At 45.1% G+C, this 22693-nt stretch overlaps 2 protein-coding genes across 7 annotated transcripts in view; one reads left to right on the forward strand and one right to left on the reverse strand.

Moving 5' to 3' along the window:
- The window catches only part of HRAS (HRas proto-oncogene, GTPase), a 41478-nt gene extending 37837 nt beyond the window's left edge, over positions 1-3641 (reverse strand). For 2 of the 6 annotated variants that reach the window (XM_071558721.1, XM_071558719.1), the window contains exon 1: positions 1783-2169. The gene's annotated coding sequence lies outside the window, so the exon portion shown is untranslated. Of the gene's footprint in view, positions 1-1782; positions 2170-3477 lie in introns of those variants that run through there. The other 4 variants (XM_071558720.1, XM_071558722.1, XM_071558718.1 and 1 more) reach the window with 4 other exon arrangements.
- A 344-nt stretch (positions 3642-3985) lies between these two features.
- Positions 3986-22693, forward strand: part of LRRC56 (leucine rich repeat containing 56) — an 84622-nt gene continuing 65914 nt past the window's right edge. Inside the window, exons 1-3 of the mRNA XM_071558715.1 lie at positions 3986-4036; positions 10311-10425; positions 12118-12177. The gene's annotated coding sequence lies outside the window, so the exon portion shown is untranslated. The remainder of the gene's footprint in view (positions 4037-10310; positions 10426-12117; positions 12178-22693) is intronic.

The following is a 22693-nucleotide window of genomic DNA, read 5'->3' on the forward strand; positions in this document are numbered from 1 at the left end:
GCATACTTCATCTCTTTCTAATTGAAAGAAGTAAGAGGTTCACTGAGATACAAAAAAGACACGCTGACAGCTCCCACACAAAAGCAGACTTTTCTACAGTGGTAACACCCATCAGCCTCCAGACCCACCAAGGAGATTGAATAGGGAAATCAATCAGCATCAGCCTCCCCAGTGCTGAAATGAAGCAGTTGGCACATTATTAATCACACAAGGAAAACACTTAACAAGGAGAGCGAAAGGATCAGACACACAGAGGGGGGCACACACATGGATTCAAAGTCATGATGTCTTACAAACACTTGAGGAAATCACACAAATCACCATCTGCAAAATCAAAATACTTTGGAGCTCTGAAGAATAAACATTTTACCTATTCTGACTCCAGCAACTCTTCCAGTTAAGCCCACACCAAACCTCATGTGCTTTCTTCCATTCAAAAACAGTTCCTGCTCCAAGCCACACAACCTATCCACACCAACCAGACTGGAGTACATGGTGACAGCCTCACCAGTACTCTGTACCCCTTCTGTAGCTCAAAGACCTACCCAGGAGCAACTTTGCATGTCACAGACTAGAGGAAACATGACCAACACAGGACACTGAAAGATGTCAATGGCTTGACTTGCCGTTCAATGGCTTAACACGCCATTCCTGATGCACAGTCCTGTTTCCAGCTGTCCTAAGCACTTCTTCAGTCACTCCAGAGTTTGCCAGCCCACTCTGATTCCTCATTGTCTCTCTTGTCTCCAGGCACACTCCACTCCTTGAGGCAATTTAAAACACATCCCCAGCCAGGATCCATATGAGCCAAGCAAGCCGTGAGGCGTCTCCTCTTGGGTCGAAGGTGCTGCAGCCCTGGATCCCGAGACACCCTCACACGTCGGGCAGGCAGGCTCGGCACGCCGCAGCGCCCCGGCAGAGAGCGTCCCTAGGAGGCAGGGAGTGTCGCCAGCTCCGCAGAGCCGCATGCTCAAGAGGACGGGCATCTCGCTCACTTCACATCTCAGATGCACATACATATATATACCCGCGCCTCCGCCACCTGCGTGCCCCCTCCGCACCTCGTCCCTGGCTGTCGACGCCTGGCACCGCCTGACGCTGGTCTCTCCTGGGGGGTGCTGCAAGCCAGGAGGCACCTCCTTGGGCCAAGAATGGGGAGTCTGGTGCTCCCCCTTTGAAGCATCCCAGGAGCAGCGTGGGGGATTTAAGGGGGTGAGGGAAAGTGCACGCAGGGGGCTGCAAACGGAGGGTGCGATAAAGAGGAGGTGGAGAGGGCAAAGGGCTGCAGCTAGGGGATGCGGAGGAGAGCGGGAGGGAAAGGGGGGGAAAGAAAAGGGGCGACAGCTTGGAAGGAGGAGGGCAGAAGGAGTGCAAAGGGGGTGCAGGAGGAGAGGGGATGGAGGGCAAAGCAAGCGCAAAGGCTCGGTGGCACCCCATCACCCTCCCACCTCGGCGGCCTGCCGGGGTTGGGGTCGGCAGGCAGCGCCCAGGCAGCAGAGTCATGGCGCGACCAGGAGAGACGGTGGGTCTCCGCCACCGCCCACTCCGGGCGCTCCCTCCTCGGAGCCGCCCCCGGGGCCCGGCGGAGGGCACCCCAAGCACAGCGGGGGTGCAAAGTTCCCGGGGGCGGGGGGAACAGCCCCGCTAACAGGTGGCGGCGGCGCTGCCGCCCCGTCCCCGCCGCGCCGGTGGGTGCTGCCCGCCCGCGAAGGCGCGTCCCACCCACCCCAACGCATCCCCATCCCCACTGCCAGCCCAACCCGCTCACCGGCGGTCACTCACCGCCTCGTCCCCGCCGCCGGGCGGGATGCGCGTCCTGGAGCGCGGGCGCGGAAGTTTAAAGCCCCGTAACAGTATTATTTGCTTTTTTCCCTTCCAACGGAGGAAAAGCCTAACTAGACGAGGCGCCCCCCGGGCGGGCGAATCCCGGCTCCGCTCCTCCCCGCCGGGGGCTTCAGCCGCGCGTCGGCCCGGCGGCGAGGGGAAGTTTCCACCGCGGTGGTGGAGGCGCCCCCGGCGTGCCGCGCCCGCCCCGCATTGGCACGGGGCGCCGGGGCGCTGTGCCGCCGCCGCGCCCGGACAATGTGCGTGCGGGGGGAGCGGAACCGTGCGGAGCGGAGCGGGAGCGCGCCCCGCCGGCGGCCGCGGCACACGCCCAGCCCGCGCCCCGCCCGCCCTGCGCTCAGCGCCCGCCCGCCGCCCCTCATTGGCGGCGCCGCCGCCTCCGCCCGCCGGGTGGGCCGCGCCGCCTGTCACTCAGCGCCGCCACCGCCCGGCGCGGCCCGGCCGCGGGGCGGTCCCTGGGGCGGCGGCGGCGAAGGGGGCGACGAGTGTCGCCAAGCCCCGGCGAGTGACCGCCGGCGGGTGACCCCACACCGCCTCGGCGCCCCGGGCCCCGGCACCGCCGGGATCGCGCCTGCTGGTCCCCGGGGACGCGGCTGCGCTTCCCGCCCCCCGGCCGCTCCTCCTCGGGAGCTCCGCGCAGCGAGCCGAGGAGAAGGCCTCTGCGGCCGCCGCAGCCCGCCCTCCCCCCGGGGCTGCCCGCGCCGCGCTGCCTTTGTCGGCGCCCCGTGGTGGGGGCGTTCCGGGAGGCAGAACCAAAGACCCCCGAAATGCAGCGGTGATTGCCTGTCACGGCCGCTGGCTGGTCATCCGCTGGGCTAAACTCGGCTCACGGGTGCTTGTCTGGCCCCTGGAAATGCCCGGAAAAATAAATGGCTCCGCATTATTCCAGAGCAGTTTAGACGGGCCACAAAAGAAAATACACCTGAACTGGCTCTATATAAGACGGCTGGGGTCCAACTAGGCTTAGCAGCGGAGATTATACCCTGCCTGAGCAGAATTACTGCAATTACGGACAGAGGTCTGAGAGTGGTGAAAGGCTCGTGCCTGATCCTGTTTGGGAGCACTGATGAATCAGAGCTAGTAATCTTGATGGACTCAAGCTTCATGCGATGAGTTCAGGTCTGTCAATGCAGCACTTCCCATCCTGTCATGGTACAGCAGACATTTTCTGCTATGAGGCACTCTGATTCCCCTATTACTTTGGAAACTGGATAGTAGATTGCACAGTCACCTTGTTATCCAGCAGCTTGCAGAAATGATCAAGCTTTGACGCAGAATATGATGCCAAATAAAGCACGCACACCAAGTACTGGAAAAGCACTGTTCTCTCTGGAATATTTTTCAAGCACACTTCAACGATTTACTGTTTCCATTAGAAAAGTATCTAGTAATCTGAAAATGGATCTAAAAATCATTGTTCTAGATACTACAGTTGACACAGAAAGCTCATGCCCTGCAGAGCTTGTAGAGAGAGCAGATTAAATGTGTTCTAGGGATACCTGTTGAGATAGTTGTGCAGGTTTTCTCAGGTCTCATAATCGTGTTGCATGAGCACAAACAAACCTGCTGGAGCACTTTCTAAAAGCCAGCACACAAACAGGCAGGTCCAAACAAAAAGGCTGAAGCTTTAACCTACCTTGAAACTCCTTCCTTGCTTCTAACAAGACCTCCAGATTCTGGATGACCACTCAGTTCTCCACAGAAGCGAGGACCTCAGCTCACAGAAACACAGCATCTCTCCTGACCAAGCCAAGGGCAGAAGCAGCAGCACACACAAAGGTGATGGGTTTCTTCACAGGCACACACACGCACGCACAGTGCACCGCCTCTCCGTGCTACCTGTCTCGTCTTGTTTTAGCCATTTCTAACGAGCAGGCAGGGTACTGGAGCATGCAGAAATCTTGCTTTTTGAAGCACCCTGAAAGCAAGCTCATATCTTTCAGTAACTCAGTGGCTCAAAACTTTTCAGTGAACAAGAACCAAATAGGTAGTAAAATAGGGTCAGTTGTGGATGAACCTCAGTTTCATGCTTCTTGGGCTTCTCAGTGACCTACATGAAGCAAGAAATACCAGAAGATGGAACTGAAACTGCCTCTTGCTCATTCTTCAGTGCCAGATCACATCAGCATATAAGATACCTGAGGACTAGTTGTTTGCAGACTGCTGGAAGCAGAGAGGTAATCACCTATTGGTGAGTCATAACCACACAATCACATAGGGGTGATGACGCAAACTTGCAAAGACCACAGAGAATTGTATTAGCTTAAAGGTGTCTTCTCCCCCTTTCGATTTTTTGATTAGAAAAGCAAAATATTGGGACATGATCCTCAGTTGTGGCAGAGCAATGTAACTCCATTGCTTTTGTCAGAGTACAGATTTACACTTGCTGAGGTTATAGCCCGTTCTGTTTGTAAAAAATTGTTCTGCCTGAGCAGGTTCTTCCTTCCTTTCTTTAAGCTTGAGTTTAATTCTTGAAAAATATCTGGCCTGTCTGAAGCCTCTGGGAGACAAAACCTCCTTTTTTAAACATGGCATGTGGAGTGCCACAGCATCAGCAGTGGAAATGCCACTGCAAGAAGGTAGGTCAGCCTACTAACACTGTTCTGCTAACTCACCCCATGATGTGTCTTCAGCTGGATTGACAATAAGTTCCTCCAGCTCCCCCACCAAGCAGCAGTGCAGTTCTTGTGCTCTACGGCGAATCCCAAGGCAGGCAAAGAAAATTGTGCAGCTCTGTAGAAATCATGTAGTGCTCTAGCTGTTGTAAGCCTTGCTTGACAGGAGAGGAAGGCTAAACAAATAATGGGTCCACTGGCATGCAGAGCAATGAAAAGAAAAGGCAGAGTATCTTAGAAGGTCCTCACTGCCATAGTAAAACTGCAAAAACAAAATCTGTATTGGGGTTGGAAAGCTGTTCCATCATTTACAAGACTTCAATTTTTCCCAATTGTCTTCCCCAAACTGTATGTAGATTGCAGGTGGGAGGCCATAACTCATAGACATACTCATCCTGTCATGACTTTTTGTACCAACACTCTAAATTCAGTCTGTGAAGGTACATCACTGATTTTTGTAGGTGCTTTGACCCAAAAAATAAATCCTTGATTTTGTCATACCCTCTTTAACTTCTGCAAGAGAGGAATCATAAAAAAGAAATAAGCTTAGCTGTCCAGTCTGTGACATACAGACTTATGCCAAGAGCTTAGTGAGCAACTAAATTTGCCCATCAGCTACAGAGCAAGGCTATCACTGACATTTTTGTAATTACAGTCTTTTTTGGAATGATTTCTAGTAGAAATACCCAAACAATGGCCAGCTTGAAATATTCTGTCTCTCCTCCCAAAAAACATGAAAGTTTCTTCTGGTGATCATCAAAATCAGCAGCAAAGTAAGTAACAGTAATTTTCTAACTTCACAAGAACACATACCTAAATACATTTAGATATGCATCATATGTTTTTGATATGCTGAAGAGTATGTCAGTTCTCAGCAGACACAGAGAGTAGATTAGTGGTGTCCATTGCTTTTGTTGTTCTGAATCTCCTGTTGCTTCACCATATTTACAAGTTGCCCTGACTTTTAATCATGAAGATTCTTTCTAGTTCCTTTTTTTTTTTTTTGGAGCTCTTGCTAGTCCATTTTCCTGGATGAACACTTCTGCATAACTGAAACTTTCTTGGAAAGTGTTTGCAAAGAAGACTTTATCGTTGTGCTCTCTTTAAGAGTGTCTCTGAGAGTGTACTGAGAAAAGCAGAGATCCCTGGGACTTTTACTTCCCCGCTGCACCATATTCTTCATGATTTTTTTAATTTAGTCCTTCTGCAGATACACTAGACTCAAGAAACCTTCAAGTCCTTCCCTTGAGATGTTAGTCTTGTTTATCTCTCCCTGAGCTTAGAGGATGAGTACTGTCATGGCAGAAAGCAAATGGATACACAATCAACTTTCAAAATTTCTGTTTTTCTAGGGAATGCAAAGTGTTTCCTTGTAGGATCTGACAGAGTAAAACAAGTAATTTTCCATAGCAACCAGCTTATGAAACAGAAAAAAATATCATCACAAGGTGCTTTGTTACTATTAAGAAGGAAAGAAGTTGGGAACTTATCCATTTTGTTCACTAGTGAGCCATGCATCATCTAGGTAGCAGAACCTGTCAGTAGAAGTTTGTGTTAGATTCAGTGCAAGTCAGCTGCCTTGTAGGCCCATCTGATACTTGGATCAAAACTGAAGTGCTGTCAGAAGGAAAGAAGGAAGTATTCAGAAAAATTGAAGCAAGCCTGGATTCTCAGAAATACAAGGCCAAATCCATTTCCTCAATGAGCTGATGCAACTCTGAAGATGCCAGTAAAGGATGAACCAATTCTGAAATTAATTTGGCTTGTATTCTCTGGCAATCTCAATTCTTCCCCCCTTCTCCTTTCTTTATTTTTTTTTAAGTGGAATAAATCTCTTCAGATCTGTGAGTATTTTGGAATTACCTAGGACAGAGGATGGAATAGGCTTGCAAAGTCTGTCTTAAACCTGTGCCCTTTACAGGGCTGCTCCTGGGAAGGGCAGACTCATTGCAGCTCAGCTTACTTGGGCTAGTGAGTGAATTTAGATATGGCAAAGGGAATTAGCTAAGGGCAGAGAGGGCAAACACTCATAATTACTGCTGTGGGAGAAAATCAAACCTGAGCTTTGTTTGCTCAGAGGATGACAATTTTGAAAACTGTAAATAGTCACAGAATCCAGTGGAACTAGTGCTGGATTCCTGTGCTGAAGATAGGCTAATTTGTAGATCTGTAGTGAGTCTAGGGTATACACAAAATGTTTGCTTTACCCAAAAGCTGGAAAGAATGTCTAGTCCTGAAAAGTGAAGGAAAAACTGATAGATTACTGATATGAATGACAAGTAACACAGCTCCGATGGTGCGATGGAGTGAAGTGTATGGTCCTCTTTCTATTTTAAAAACACTCTCCCAGTTAAAGTTTGTAGCATTGATGTAGTACTATAGGGCTTGAGAAACAATGGCCAGCCTTCTGAGCTGCCCGGGGGCTTAGCTGAACTCACAGGTAAAATTATTGTGACTGATGGACAGTCCCCTTCTAGCTTCCTTGAGAGGTTGTAGAGAAAATACTGCTACATTACAGGCCCCAACAATAGCATGACTTGGAAAGAAGCCTTTGAGAGAAACTCTAAATGTCTCAGATAAATCTATGTGGAGATGCAAAGCTAGATCTTGCTCCTGACAATGAGTTCTTGTACTGTTAAAGACTGACTATAAAAACACTATGGGGAAATCTGAGTCTTCTGCAGCACACAGGAACCATGAGATAAATGAAAGTCATCTCAAAGGAACCATGCTAAACTGTTCAACACTATAATCTAACACAGTCTCCTAGAGACTGGGAAAAGTCTGCAGGCTAATCCTTACTGCAGATTGTATCAAGAGAGACATAGCCACAAGAGACATCACAAGTGTGAAATTCTACAAGTGTGCACCATCATTCCAAGGGCCTGGGACTGTTGGAGATACCTAAGTCTTTGAAGCAGCAGTCCAGCTGAGAGACCACACAGAAAGAAGAAAGAGAAGACCACCCAGTCCTGGTTTCAAAGGGTTTTTTAAGAGAGACACTGAACTGGAGAATTTTCCTAAAGTAATCAATTAACAAAACAAAGTAAAACACTGAATTAATGAATCAGTCCTCCATCAATCAACAAAATCTTCCTTTATATTATCTCCAACAACATCCCATTGCTTCAGATGACCCAAGAAGTGAGTGGGACTGCTTTGGTTTTAATCCCCAAAGTAATGTTATAAATATTGGATTAAATTCTAAGTAAGACTGCTCAGTCTTCTTTTTCAACCAAACTATTTGAAACATTGCAGGAGATTCTGAATCAGTAGAGCAAAATCATCAGTTCTAGGGGGCTATCTGATCCAGAACAGGATCTTTCTTATGGATTTCCTTTTTGAAATAACCAAGGCAATGTCTTGCCAGGCGCCTGGCCCAAGCACCACCAAAGCTAGAGAGAAGAAAGATTCCTGTTGACTGAAAGGAATTCTACTAACAGTTGGATTTGATCAATTATGAACTGAGAATAGAAACTTGCAGAGAGGAGATGCTCTGTAGTTGCAGAAGTGAAAAGCTTTGTAATCAGAGCTTGGAAGTGGAAGGAGGTCTGTGTTCCATAGTTTAAAAATACAGACAGCTGTTGATTCCCTTTTTTCTATTAAGAACCCTCATAATCCATATACACACACACAAAAAGAGATAGTTCAAAGGCTAGTAATTTCCCAGTCAGCTTTCTTGTAGAGACATCATTGGAATGAACGACAATGGCCTCTCCCTAGCCATGACATGCAACAGTTGGTAACATGAAGCCCTCACCTGAGTGGGTGGTGGGATGCTTGGACTTCAGATTTTGCTGTGGGGGGTGGTCAGATGGGAGAGATGAGACATAGTTTTGATCTCGGAGGCTGTGTTCTATAACAGCCTGGTTATTTCAGTCTGATCTGAAGGACAGTGCCCTCTGCAGTGTCTCATTTGTTCCTGTGGGTGTTTGCTTAAGCCCCCAACAATGTTCTTTTTGACTTTTAGTGCTTTTTCCAGTGAGTTATAGCTGATCATGTGGTGCCTCTGGAGCCTGAGTTACTTAGAAATGGCACTGACTTTTTCATGAAATGCCCCCACCTGACCAAGAATTGCCAAGGTTGGAAAGTCTCCTTCCACTCTACTGAGCCTGCCAGTGTAAGTCAGCAAGGGTCATGTAGGGTAGGAGGCCTGGTAATGCAGATATCTGCATGTTGGGAGCCACACTGATTTTACTGCCGATGGTTTGCTGGCATATGTACAGGAACTTTTGTTAGCTGTCAGCTTGAATGGAACGTCAATCATTCCCCTGGAGCCTGATCTTCAGATCACTGCACTCTAAAAGATGGTTTTTGCCTTTGTCTTCATACAGCAGTAACTCAGATTGTTAGAAGCTGAAAGCCTTATTTTTATTAAGAAGCCCTTGCAATATTTAATCCCCATGTGATTTTCAAACTCTACAGAAAAGTTTGAACACTTTGCAACTTACATGCTACTAGTTTTTTTATGGGAGTGCTGGGGTCACTTACCATGCTCTGGGTCATCTATCACTTTTGCTGGCAGGAGCCAGATTTCCAGAGTGGAAATGGGATGAGTTGCTAAGGGATGTCTTGTGCCCTTTGTCATTTATATGTTCACTGATGTGCAACAGATTTATCTGTGTAGTTCAAGGCCTCTCTGTACCAGATGAATTAGTACTGAAATGTCAGACTATCCCACATGTTCTGGAGAAGACACTAAGATTATTCGTATTCTTTTTTAAACAGTCTTCTTACTTCTTCATGAGCTAATGCTGATTTTCTTCCCCTCACCAGCAAAGAACAATTGCTAACTACATCTGTTTCTTGCAGAAATTTCAAAGAGTGTTGTGCAGCATGATTCAGGCATGCACACACGGTAGAACTAGATAGAATTAAAGACATTTTTCTTTATCCACTTAAACTACTGGTTCCTTTTCCTTTGATTGCTTTCTAATGTACTGGCTGCACATTGTCTCTATCCCTGCCATGCAGCCCACCTTCTAATCATCACACTCATGCTGCTGAGCCTTCTCTTCTGTCAAGTCCTTCAATAAACTCTGCTTTTCCTTCTGTGAGAAGCTGCCCTGCACCTTGGTTCCTGCCTAAGCGAGCAAGTAAAGCTGATGAAAAGAAGTACTCATATAAAATATAGCTACCCTGTTGACTGGAGAAGAGGATGGAATCCAGCCTTCCCAGCATCTCTCTGCTTCTTGGTGCTCTTGACACTTCAGTGTATGCTGTATTCCTGGACACCTTAGTAAAGCCTGCTTATCTAGTCCCTTTTCATTACAGACAGCCATTTTCCCCTGTGGCAACCTCTTCCTGATGCTCTTGGGGAGCGTTTCCAGCTCTTCTTCATCCCCTTCTATGATTACCTAAAATACACACTGCTGCTGTAACAAAGTCTGCTGGGGACCTCAGCCTTCATGTTATTTATAGAAAAGGTAGACTCTCCTACAGTACAGCCACTTGTCATCAGAGCTAGAGTTCCTGAGGTATACAGCTCCCTGTGAGCTTACAATGGCAGCAGTATTCCTGCATCAAATGAGATTCAGGCAAGATGTTGGAAGGTCTTCTCAGCAGTAAGGCTATGCTCTTGTGTCACTATCTGATCTAGGATATCCTGAGAGACCTCTAGTAAAAGTGAGGTCGTAGTCCTCCCACACAAATGCCTTCAAGAGCACCACAGGGCTAGAAATTGTCCCATCAGTCAGTGAGGTGGCATAGTTGATGTCTTCAGGGCATTTCTACACCTATTTTGCACAGATTTTCTTTTTGCTGGCAGCTACCCTGCTTCCTTAGTGAAAAACTTTCCCACATTGAAGCCATAAAGTGCACTACAGCTTTTTTTTTTTTTTTTGTCTGCAGTTTGGTTATCCCCTTTGTTCTGGTGCTTCTTCATCAGGGAAGGTGAAAGGCAGGAGAGGACCTGCAGTCACTTGCATCACATGCAGAACTGGTGTGGGCCACTGCATGTTTCCAGGTAACTTTTCAGGTGTACATGAACTCAGCAGTGATGTGAGTGTTCACGTGTGTGTGTGTTCAAATCACTCAGATACTCTCTGAGGTCTTCCAGAAATCAGACCTTCTGCAAGATTCCTAAGCTGAGATGCCCAAAGCAACATGCTGCAAATTTCTTCCTGGGCTTAAGATTCCTGACTTTGCCGTTTCCACTTCCAGTCAATGGACTTCCGTTGGGGAAATACTGAGGCTAACATACCAAAACACTGATCCAAAATGTTACATGAATCCAAGTGATTGATGGAATTTCAGCCATTGACTATAAAAACATGAGCAAGCTTATGTTAATCTACAGATGTTGTATTAGCACTGAGCGATTTCCCAGTCCTCATTAGCAATATGCTTTGAAAGGGATAGAAGGTGTTAGCTATAGTTTCCCTTCAGTAAGCTGTTTAATCATTGGAGCTTACTGGCAGTGGGATCTGGGGGACTTACGTGATCACAAAGTGAATTAAAACAACAGTCTCAGTCTAGCTTCTCTGGGATAGTGCACAGGGGAGTGAATGGATTCAGAGCTGCTCTCTTCCCCCATATAAGTGACATTGGTGTGCTCCAATGAGGCCTAAACAGGTAGCTACTTCTACCTCTTTAGTTAAGATCTTCCTGGTTTTCAGGAGCACACTTAGACCAACACTCCTGCAGAAATCAGTATATGCTGGTGAACTTGTTATATATAGCATGTTTAGCCACATGTTCTTACTGGCTTACTGAGGTCTGATCCAAAGCTTCCTGCAGATACAGTGAAGATTCATGTACTTCTGCAGTGGCTTTGGGCTACTCTATGGAAGCAAAAATACAACTGTTTTAGATACATGGGTGAGTGAACTCTACATTACCACCACATTTCACTCTGAAGAGTTGGCAAAAGAAATTCTGCAGTCCAACCTTGTGCATGCCAGAGCAGTGAAAGCAACATGAATCCCACTTAATAAGTAATTCAAAAGAACTTTCTGGTTTGTGAATCATCAGAATCCCAGCCTTTCTGAGGCCTTTGGGTAATGCAGTGCAGCTTCTACCTGCTCATAGGGCTACCAGCCTGCTCTGGCCCTAAGTTTTAGCTGTTATTTGAAAACACTCTTTGCCACTCAGCAGTTTTCATCTAGAGATCTCAGACATGAAGTAATCCTCCCAGCTTTTCTAGAAAAAAACCTTCTACCATTAAGCCTGTTTTACAGGTGGGTAGGCTGAGCTCCAGTCTACCTGATATCATAAAACATTATTTAGGGTCAAACTGCCTAGGCTGACATGTTCCTGCAGCAGGGATGACCACCTAGGAGGAATACTAACCTGCTTCATTAGGGAAAATGAGTGCCCAGACAGAGGGAAGGCTGGCCATACAGCCTTTCTGTTCATGCCTCACACATGACTATGAAGCATATAAACCTCACTGGCTGTGTGGCTTAAATCCAGGTGTCCCTTGGACAAGTGTAGGGTAAACTAAAACGCCACACTCAGCACTTTGTGTTGAGCCATCCAGCAGGTGGAAAGGTAGAACTCCACCTGATTGTATGCCTGAGTCACCTCCTTTAGCATTTGTTATTGCCTAGCATGTTAGCATGCTGCCTGCTGGATAATAAATGACTTCATTTGCTGCAACAGTGAGGACACTATTAAAAATTAACCCTGGGAAATGCTCCTGCATATTTTTTTTCAGTCAGAGCCAGACAAGGGGGAACAGGAGAGGAATGCTGTTGAAATCCAATTTGCAGAAAAGGTAAGTGGTGAGTTTTTAATAATGGGGATGGTTCAGGCTTCAGTTTAATCACTGCGGTTGTTGGCAATCAATGATCAGAATTCAGAGGGCTTAAGGCACTTGGTAAAGTTAAAAGCAGTGCAAGGAGTAAAGACTCAATGGGTATATTACCGAGGAGGTCAAAGAATGGGATAAATGGGGATTACTATGTATATATTTGCTTGCAGAAATAAATTAATTTATCACATGAATGTTATTACCACATATAAGGAATGAGGTCTGTAGATTAAAAACTCTTCTGTTTTGGTTTATGTATTGCACCCTTTTCTCAGTATCACACTTAAAATCCACACCATATCTATAGCAGCATGCAGAGTATATTTCCAGAAGTGAGGGGTTTTGCATTAAATATCTGAGGAAATAGAGCAACTAACAGACAGATATTTCATTTTCTTGGCTTCTCTTGCCTTCAGCACCCACACAGTATCCATCAAATTGTCTCAAGTCAAACCCTCACTGGCTGCATTGGAAGCTTGGGCAAGGAGCCAGGCAGGCTTAGAGAGCAAAGACCTTTCTGTCCGCACACACTTACCCTCCTGACTGTATGCTGCAGTCCAGAGCAGGGGAGTTCAGCTTTAGGCTCAGCAAAACATACCTCCTTACTCCCTTTGCATCATTCCAAGAAAGGGATTTGATCTGAAGCCCGCAGTGCTCATATTAATGATCCCATTGTTGACACAAAAATTGCACCTTGTTCTGAGATGTCTTTCAGTGGTCTTTGGTACAGCAGCAACCAGCATTTGTCCCATCCCAAGCCCACAGTTCCTCAGGAATGTCCCAGACCCTTGGGCTGCTCCATTCATAGATGGTTGGGGCCTACAGATAGTCTGGATGGTAACACAAGCTGTAATGCCAGGTGCAGTGACTGTGCAAGCAGATCTATCCTCTGGCTGGCACACTTGTTTCCAGAAGCATATTGTAGCTCTTGATTTCACAAGCCATACTGTGATATGACACCTATCAAAGGGCCACGCTGAGGTCTCCATGATTGTACTGAGTCCCCTGTCCATTTTCATGTGGCAGAGGTATTTTAAAATGTCAGGCCTAAGCAGATATTATGCTGCAGCAGAGAAGATGATATAAAGTTCCTTTATAAACAGTGTTACAAAATTGCTAGAGGAAAGGTACTCAGATATTGCTGTGTCCAAGATGGAGACACTTCCTACTCTAAGATCTTTGCTTACCTGTGGTATTTCAGAGACCATGGTAGAAGTATTCCTCAGGCTAATTCCTGCTTTTTATTTATTTTCTCTCCTTTCTCTCTTCATCCAGACAGAGCTTTGTAATTAGCCCTAGTACTTGGATATCTCTTCTGCTCTCTGATTCTGTCAATTGCACCGATGGGGAGTGTGCCTTTCTTGTATCTGGTAGTTGACCATGCACCATGCCACATAGAAGGGAGGCTTCCAGAATTATCAGCAGGGTAGGGTGGTCACAGGGACCTGTATTCCTCAGCAGTTGTTTGTCTAATGTCTTGATTAAAAATAGGCATATCAGAAAGTTGTGCATAGAGTGCTAGGATGCTCCCCGAGTGTATTTCCTAGATAGCTGCTGTATAAACAATGAGGGCGCAATTCAAGCATGCGATCACAAACAAGAAGGCACGTGGTAGGGTAGTGGTATAAGAACTGCCTTTGCTGGGATGTTGACAGTGGGACAAACAGGTTTGTTTCCTGTGTTTTAAGATCCTGTACACATTGCATGCAGCAGGCAATACTTTCATGGAACTCTTGCTGCAACCAAACATGCTGCTGGAACAAGGATTTTATTTTAACAATCACTGACCAGGAGTTATCACAACAGTTGTTATCAACACAACACTTTTATAAACATGGTCTTTGTGGAGGTTTTGGAAAGCCCGAAAGCTTAGAGTTAGTTTGGCACCTCTTTGAAGGCTAGATGGTGGATGTGGTTTGAAATCACTTCCTTTAACTTCAATAGGTTTGAGATCGCACCCATGGTTTGGTTATTTATGTATTTATTTATTTATTTGCCTGCCCCAAAGTCTGTATTTCACTCTCTGGGTTGCCAACGGCGGTGGTTCTTGCTCACATGCTGTGAGGCATCTCAAAGAAGAAAGAAGTAACCTATGCAAACAGCTGTAGGCATATGTCCAGCTGCTCACTGCTCAATTCTCTAGAAAAGGAAATTGTGAACTAAGCCTGGAAAATCTGTCTTCCACAAACCAGGAGTTAACCAGTAAGCAGTGAATATATAGTTGAGTGCTAGACACTTGTGTTTCCACTGACTTTGAAGGAGAATGAGAAGGAAATGTATTTTTATCATCAGCTTAACTTGCAACCTGATCTGCTACTGCAGGGAGTAATCAACTAATAACATAGATATTAGACAGCTGCCAGTGTTTGCTACACAAGATTACTAGGCATGGTCTATAATGAATGTCCCTGTGTTAGTACATCCACATCGTGGCTTTGGGAGTGACCAGTGCAGGGCAGGACAGGACAGGGGAGGCTTATGCATACTCCAAGGAAGACAGGTTCCGACAGTAGTGGTGTGTCAGGAGTGGTTGGGGGAACACATATTTTGTGACACTGCTTGGTAGTATTTTAGAAATGTCCATCTACATTGACCTGTGCTACAAAATAGCAAGAGCCAAACACTGCTCAGAGTTGAGTCAGTATAATGCCAGTGCAATGCATGAACTTCTGCTCATTTCACTACAGCAATACTTTTGAAGTAATCAAGCCTCTGCGACCCATCATATTAGAAAAATCCAGGTGCAAATCCAGCACTGGTTTTACCATATCTATGTTTTCCAAAAGTTCCAAATTGAAACAGAGATTGTCAAAGGTCCATTTCCGTTGCTAACAATGGTGGGTGAGTCTGGGAATGAGAGATCTTTGCTCAGACTGTGGAAGTGAATGAAGGTGAGTCACAGCACTGCAGGAACATCATGACTCCTACAGATAACTGTAGTTTGCGGTCACAGGAGGATTCCCATTTTGAATTTTTGTCTTCAGCTGAAGGGATATGCTCAGCCAAATGCACACCATGCAGCTCAGGCACTAGGAGTTTCTATTAAACCACTATGAGGGTTTACCCCAGGCTCTCTTCTAAGATGATTCAAGAGAAGAGGATACTAATGGAATGCTTAGTCAAAAGTGCAAGCATACAGTGATAAGGTGTGGGTTTTTATGGCCAAAGAGCTGGCCTACAAGCACAGTTGGAATCCCTTGAAGAAAACAACATGCCATGTTCTCTGCCTTGTGCCGTCACCCAGCCAGTGGGGCTGCTGACAGATCCAGCCTTGAAAACAAACTGTCAAGCCAAGCATTTGAGGTAGGTGTGAAATTTGTGTGTACTGGGATGTGTTTTGTAGTTTTTAATACTTGTAAACACTACCTGAGCATCTGTCTGTCTTAGCCAACATGCTGAGTTAGGTAATGGAGCCAAATTTTACTGAAACTTCTAGACAGTGCATAAAATGTACAGAAGTGCACCAATAATTCATCTCTTCTTATCACTAACCTAACTTAGCTGCTGAAATGTGAGTACATAGTCCTTTTTTTAAGCATGCATTATGCAAATTCAGAGTCAGGGCTGTAAAGAGAGTATTAGGAAATCAGGTCTCTCCTGTCATTTAAAGCAAAACTTCCTTCCCTCTCTGTGAGTATAGGATTCCTTCCAGTAGTCTAGAGGATGTTACACACAACAATGACCCAAAAACAGATGAATCCCAAGGCTTTCCAAAGAGGCTATTCATAGAAAGGCAACTGAGCCCTTTACTTTCTGAGGAAAATCCGGTACAGAACTGTTGCATGTCGCATCACTTTCCTGTATAGTATTTGCTGAACTTGACTCCAGGCTGCCTGCAGCAGAAGCAGATGTGTAGTGTCAAGGGTTCCTTTGACAGAGCAGATAGGACCATTTTTGCCTTGCTTGGTTCATTCACTGATGCTGAGTCAAGAAGTGAGCACAAATCACATAGTAGACTATGGAGCTGAAACTGTACTTGGAAGCATCAGGAATGAGCAAGGCACTTGAGGCTTAAAAGGAGCACTTTGGCTCTTAGTGTGTTAGCATAGAGAGCCATGTCTTCTAGGCTACAGATACTGGCCCTAGGATTATATGGGTGTGCACAGCAATGCACAGGGTTTGCAGTGTTTATTCCAGTCTGTAGAACTGTCTGACTGATCTAGCTGCTGATCTCCTCCCTCCACTACTGCAGATTGCACTCCAGCCACCTTATTCCTCCCCTGTTGCACAGGGATTTCTGAAGGACTTTTGCCAGAGCTGTTGTCTGAAGCGTGGCTTGCAGTGGTGCTGTGGCTGTGATGGCTGAAAGCCATTGTGTACATGAGTTGCATTCAGAGTAAGCTTTGAACTGTGCAAAGTGCATGCAAACTAGTGGTGTAATGGCATGCAAACTGGTGCTTTGACCTGATTAATTTTTTTAAAGCTCCAGCTTCTCCACTGCTTCTCACCATATATTGTCATTTACACTGATGGGAAGTGAAAATAAATAGACTCTTTTCTGATTTGGAAACATTTCATCATGGCTTTGCATTGGCACAAAAAGCAAGTACACATTGGAAAGCTGCTGGTTCCCCTGTCTGAAGACAACTAGATGAATTTAACAGCTAAAGCCTGTTTGGAACAACAGACCTTAAAAGCACAGTGAAGCCACAGGTTCCTTTACACTGCAACAAGTGATGTAAAGAAGAAATGATGCTCCTGAAAAACTGTGGAAAAGGTCATTGACCTTAACTCCTTTCCAACATCAATTAATTTTCCTCTTAGTTTATTGTTGAAAACAAAGTTGTAACTCAATCATTGACTATGGAATTCATCCCAGAAGAAATGCAAGGACTACCAAAAAAGTGGACCAGGTGTGGATTAAAAATAGCATCAGCAAGAGATCTTCTGTGTCCAGGGGCACTAGTCCTGCAGTCAGCACTTTTCCTTTTATATTTTTCTTTTTAAGTCTTCCATTTTTTAAGACCTCTAAGCAAGACCTCCTACAGAGGATTTTCACCACACCAAGAACTGTGATGGCCCTAGACTGAATGAAATCCCTGTAGTAGTACTATGGTTGTAATGATGTCGGGATTTGCATCTACCAATTTTTTTAGTAACAATTACCATCTGGCAGCTATTTAGCAGCTTTGGACTTGTCCCATACAATGGGACAGGATACCATACCCTGGAAAAGCAGATGTGTGCAGATAGTATCCTTGAGCTTTCCAAAACCAGGAAATAGTTTGACCCCCAAAAAACCTGTGAAAGATAAAGGGCCTTGAACAGAGACAAAAAACAATAATAATTTATATCCAGGCATTTCAAGTTACCATTCATTCATCTCGAATCAGGAATGATATCAACAAGGGAGTACAAGCATGATTTTCTGGCTCTCAATATCTTTTTTTCAGATAAGAAAGCTTTTTGTTTCCCTTTCACTGTAACTGGGAAGGGAGGAAAATCTTACTTTGTTTGTTTGTTTGTTTGTTTTTATTTACCATTTTTCATTAAAATTAAGGCAGAATTAAGAAATAAGCCCTTCTGGAATTAGGAAATTCTAACTTAGTGGCTCAAATATTGATACAGTGCCCTGTCTCACCTTTGCTATCTCATGTCTTTCATCCCAGTCAATCACCTTGACTGCACAGTAATGCAGCTACTTCAGAGTAGAATCACTTGGTTATGAACCAAAGCCTGTTTTTCTAAAGCAATAATACAAAGGAAGGAAAGAGCCCTCTGGTGTGTCGTCTGCACCCACTACGGCTTGAAAGTAACTGGGATTCCATCAGAATTCTTCCCTCCCAGCAGAGCTACAGGGCTTAAGCTGAGATATCCCAACACAACTGAAGGCTGTCTTAAGCTTACTTTTTCTTTAAGAGACTTTTCACCATGAGAAGGTGCCATTTGCTGGTTTTATTGTCTTCTGGTACCCCAGCATGAAGCAGTGAGAGGAGATAAGTTCTGCCACTCAGCACCTAGCTCAGGACCTCTGACATGCATGGTCACCTCCAGATGTCCCACACAGTTTCTGTGTGACTTTGGTGACATCAGTAGTTTGGTTTACTTGCTCATAGGAGCGAGGGCAAAATAAAACTGTGCTCATCCCTCTTTCAGTGTGAGTTAAAATACTCTATAAAAACTGCTAAGGAAAGTTTTCACAGGTCTCATTCAGTTGGAAAAGATACTGCTTTGTACAAAATGCCATATGTTGCCCGACGAAGCTTTCCTTTCTGATTGCACTTTATTAATTCACATAAGCCTGTGAAAAGGAGCAAAAACAAATGGCCAGATTCACTGAGTCAGAGAAGATTTTTTTTTAACTGGATTCTCTCATTGCCCTTTCTTTTCATGCCAGGTGCAGTGACAGCAAAATAAATTCAATTTGCAGACTTCTCTCATCCTCCGGATCTTTGGATCAGTTGTCATTCCCTCTCAGCCTCATTCATCACTTCTAAGGATAAAGTTCTAAACACCTGCTGTGGCTGAAACTGTTCTTGCATCATCTCCTGAACACAGTGACTTCAGTCACATGAAATCATGAGATTAATGCCACAGTCGAGACTTCAAAGCTCTTTCTGCTGACCTGAGCTGATTTTTTTTTTGAAAATACTATGGTAGTTGCTGGTTCCTAATTGACAGAAGAACTACCAAAGTAGTGTTCTGCTTATTGTGCAATAGAAGATGGAGAATTTCCCAGCAGAGCTGCAGTTTGGATGCAGTATGGTACTATGGCAGTACCATAGTATAAATTCTCCACTTAATCTCAAATTAGTTTTGATTTTTGTCTTGTTATATAAAAGGGGGATGAAAATCCTTGTTATGTATTATCTACTTGAACTAGGTGACCTTTAAAAGGTCTTTCCAACTCAAACTATTCTATGAAATTGATAGTTGTGTTGGAAAAGGGATTCTCACAGGACAAAAAGTAGACTACAGTGCTGGCTAATGGGGATAAAAGATCATTCTGCAGGGAAAGCTACCAGGCAGAGAGATAGTTTATAGTGGAGGTTCTTATGGACAATACTCATTTTCATTTCTGTTAGTGCCATTTGGAAAAGACTGAAACATGCTAATAACTTTTGCTAATTATTAAAGGGTATCATCAGAGTAAGATGGGGAAAAGGGGATGTGGTAATAGGAATTGAATAAAATGCAGGTAATAGGAATTGAATAAAACACAGTGCATGGTCATGTACTTACAAAATATTTTACTGTGATGGGAACTTCTATTCCATTTGCCTTTACAACCAGGGAGGACAAAGAGAGAGAGGAACCCCATCTTAAGAGTCAATGATTGTGAGCAACCAGTTTGATATGAACTTGATAACATGACCCCAAGATATACCAAAAAAATTGAGCCTGTCTTTAATGACAAGAAATTTTGAGCTTGGTTTGTATGACTCTGCAAAAGAAGCATTGAGAGGAGGTGACAGTGGGCCCTATAAATATATCAGGAATGCAAACATCAGAGGGGAAGAAGTATTTTAAGCTGAAAAATAATTTGGCAAGAGAATGAGTAGGTATAACTCGGCAATAAATAATTTGAGCCTATAAATTAGGAGGTCTGTAATATGCAGAGAGAGGCTTTGGACCAGTCTTTCAGGATAGGGGTCTGACAGGTATCTAAATTACTCTGATGTGGTTACCTGCAGTAGCAGAAAACCGTTTCCTCTGACCAGAAAGTCCTTTTGGGTTCTGTGTTTCTGGATCATAGTACAATAGAATTCCTAAATGTTAATAATGCAAGTAGCAACAGCAATTAGCTATTAATCAGTAATATTAATGAGAGACTGGGTTGACTGAATGTTGCTTGTGTCTGGATAAAACCAGGAGGACAGACAAACCTCTTCTTTGTAAGATAAGACTCTCAAATGAAAAGAGTGCTCTTCCAGGCTTCAGAGAGGGCTTCACCCAATTCCTGTTCATTTGGGTAGCACTGATATAAGACTAACCTATTTTGTGGAGTTCCTGTGATGATGACATCAGAATCAGCTCCAACATCTCCAAATAGGTTCAGGGTATGCTAATTTTCAATATTAAGATTTTTAAATTTTAAACATTTCTTGGCAAAGCTGAATCATAACTTATATTTCCCACAAAGCTTCATGAGCGTACAACATGATTCCTGGACAGAGATCACGTCAGCTCCACAGTAATTAATTTACAGGTTTCTCACTGACCTTAGCTCAGCTCTGGGAATGGTGCCAGCAGAATTACAGTAACTCTGAATAGGACAGACATAAAGCTTCTGTATCTACCTTGAAATTGTGCCAGATTTTTCTCTTGCTCAGAGATGGGAAGATACATTCTTTCCTTGATTGGTTTCAAATAGCTCAGGCTGCATTTGCCATAACAAGATTATTTCCAACAAAACAAAGAAAAGAAGAAAACTACCCTGCAGGTGTGTGCATATACAATACATGTACTCTGTAGATTTTCTTTGGGAAGTGTAGCCCAAGAAGGAGTATGTTGAGAAAGTGAGTCAAAGTGACTTGAGATAGTTACCTGAAAAATAAGTGGCAGAGTTTGGAATAAAATTCGAGGGGCAGATGCTTGATTCAGTATTGTTTTCACTGAATCACACTGCCTTCCTGGAGCACGTCAAGGCCCATTGCCTTCCTTCCTGTGAAGATGGGCAGCTGGATTGCAATGACACCAGGTGGAGCTGAGTGCGCTCATCACCTTGGAAAATCAGGCCCCTGGTTGTTTTCTCTGATGTTAATTGGCTGTCAGACGCTACAAGAGGGGAGTCAACACATTTCCTGACCTATAGCCTAAGTGTTTTCCAAATACTAGAGTAAATTTAATGTTGTTGCAGAGGAAATGTTGATGCAATCCACCTACCTTCCTGCCCTCAGGAGAAACTCTGCTACGGCCTGCTCCTCAAAAAATGCTGGGTATCATCCTGAATGTTAACCCCTGGAAAAGCAGATGTGGAACTACTGAGTGTATAATCACATTTTCCTAGGTGTCTGATTTATGAATCCTATATCTAAATGCAGAAATGTGGATTTCTCCTAACTGCAAGTGAGAATGGTAAGAGGGATGTTCTGAATACATATATTGTGATGAGTCTAAGAGATCGGGTAATGTATGTGTCCAAACAGGCAAATTTAATTTATGGATAGATGAGTCTGGATGATTGAATTAACCCAGTTTAATGAATTACTGCCTCTCAGTGGAGCTGTGAAAACTGACTGCATTGTGCTTTAGTCCCTTGCTTTTTAAAATGAATTATATTAAGAGAAAGCAAACATGTTTGGTTTAGAGTGGAAGGGCTATTAACATGGTCAGTTGAGATGGCTCTGCAGATGCATGGTAACTCATTAAACCAGAGAAAGTTAATTCTGAACTGTGAATTTCTGATGTCCCAGAAAATCTCCCCCAGAAATTAATAAGTACTCTCTCTTCACAGCCAGATTGGATGGGGCATTAAGCAACCTGGTCCAGAGGGGGATGTCCCTTCCCATGGCAGCAGGGGTGGAACTAGATGATCTTTAAGGTCCCTTCCAACCCAGGCCATGCTATGATTCTATTCATATGGGGTTGAATAGTGAAAGAGGAATATGATGATGCTGTGGCAGTCTCCAACCAGGACATGGTGAATGGTGAAAGAATAGCACATTGCTGCTGCACAGAACTGCACCGAAGTTGCACTCCTCCACCGACAGATGTTTGATCACGTCACCAATAGAAGTTGAACCACATCCCTTGGATCCAGTTTATGATGAACTTCATTCTTATATGTCTAATCTTTTGACAACTCTGGTCTGGAAATTTAATCTTTTAATCTGCTTGTTTCTCAGTTTTTTAAAATGCAAAATAATTATGTGAAACCAGTCTTGCTACACACCACAAGTTGTAGTTTTTGGTCCTCAACATACTGCTGGCATATGGAATCACATTTGTGCATGATGGCGTCTTTAGTTACTCATCAGACAGCAAAGAGGGTTTCCGATGTTGTTGGGTACAGAGATATCCCGAAATCCCAAGAGACCTACCACCCAAATCCCACAGGGTCCTGCTGCCTTTCCCATCCCGTTCCTGTCCTCAATGCCGTGCCCTGAGCTGCTCTCCCCACTTTGCTCCCGTTGTTTGCATTTCCATTCTTCCCTCTGCAGGCATTCTCCTCTGCTATTCGCAGCCGGGAAGGGTTCCCTCCCAGGCTCCATTCCCCACGCTCGCCGGGGCAGCGGGCGGGCCGGTGGCGATGGTAGCTGGATGGGCAGGCGCGGCAGGGGCAGGAGCAGAGGCAGGGACGGTGGGAGCTGGATGGGCGGGCACGGCAGGCGCAGGGGCGGTGAGAGCTGGATGGGCGGGCGCGGCAGGGGCAGTGTAGGGGCAGGGACGGTGAGAGCCGGATGAGAGCTGGATGGGCGGGCGCGGCAGGGGCAGGGCAGGGGCAGGGGCAGGGGCGGTGGGAGCTGGGTGGGAGCTGGATGGGCGGGCGCGGCAGGGGCAGGGGCAGGGGCGGTGGGAGCTGGATGGGAGCTGGATG

This window comes from Pithys albifrons, chromosome 6 (genome assembly GCF_047495875.1).
Source record: "Pithys albifrons albifrons isolate INPA30051 chromosome 6, PitAlb_v1, whole genome shotgun sequence".
Lineage (NCBI taxonomy): Eukaryota > Metazoa > Chordata > Aves > Passeriformes > Thamnophilidae > Pithys > Pithys albifrons.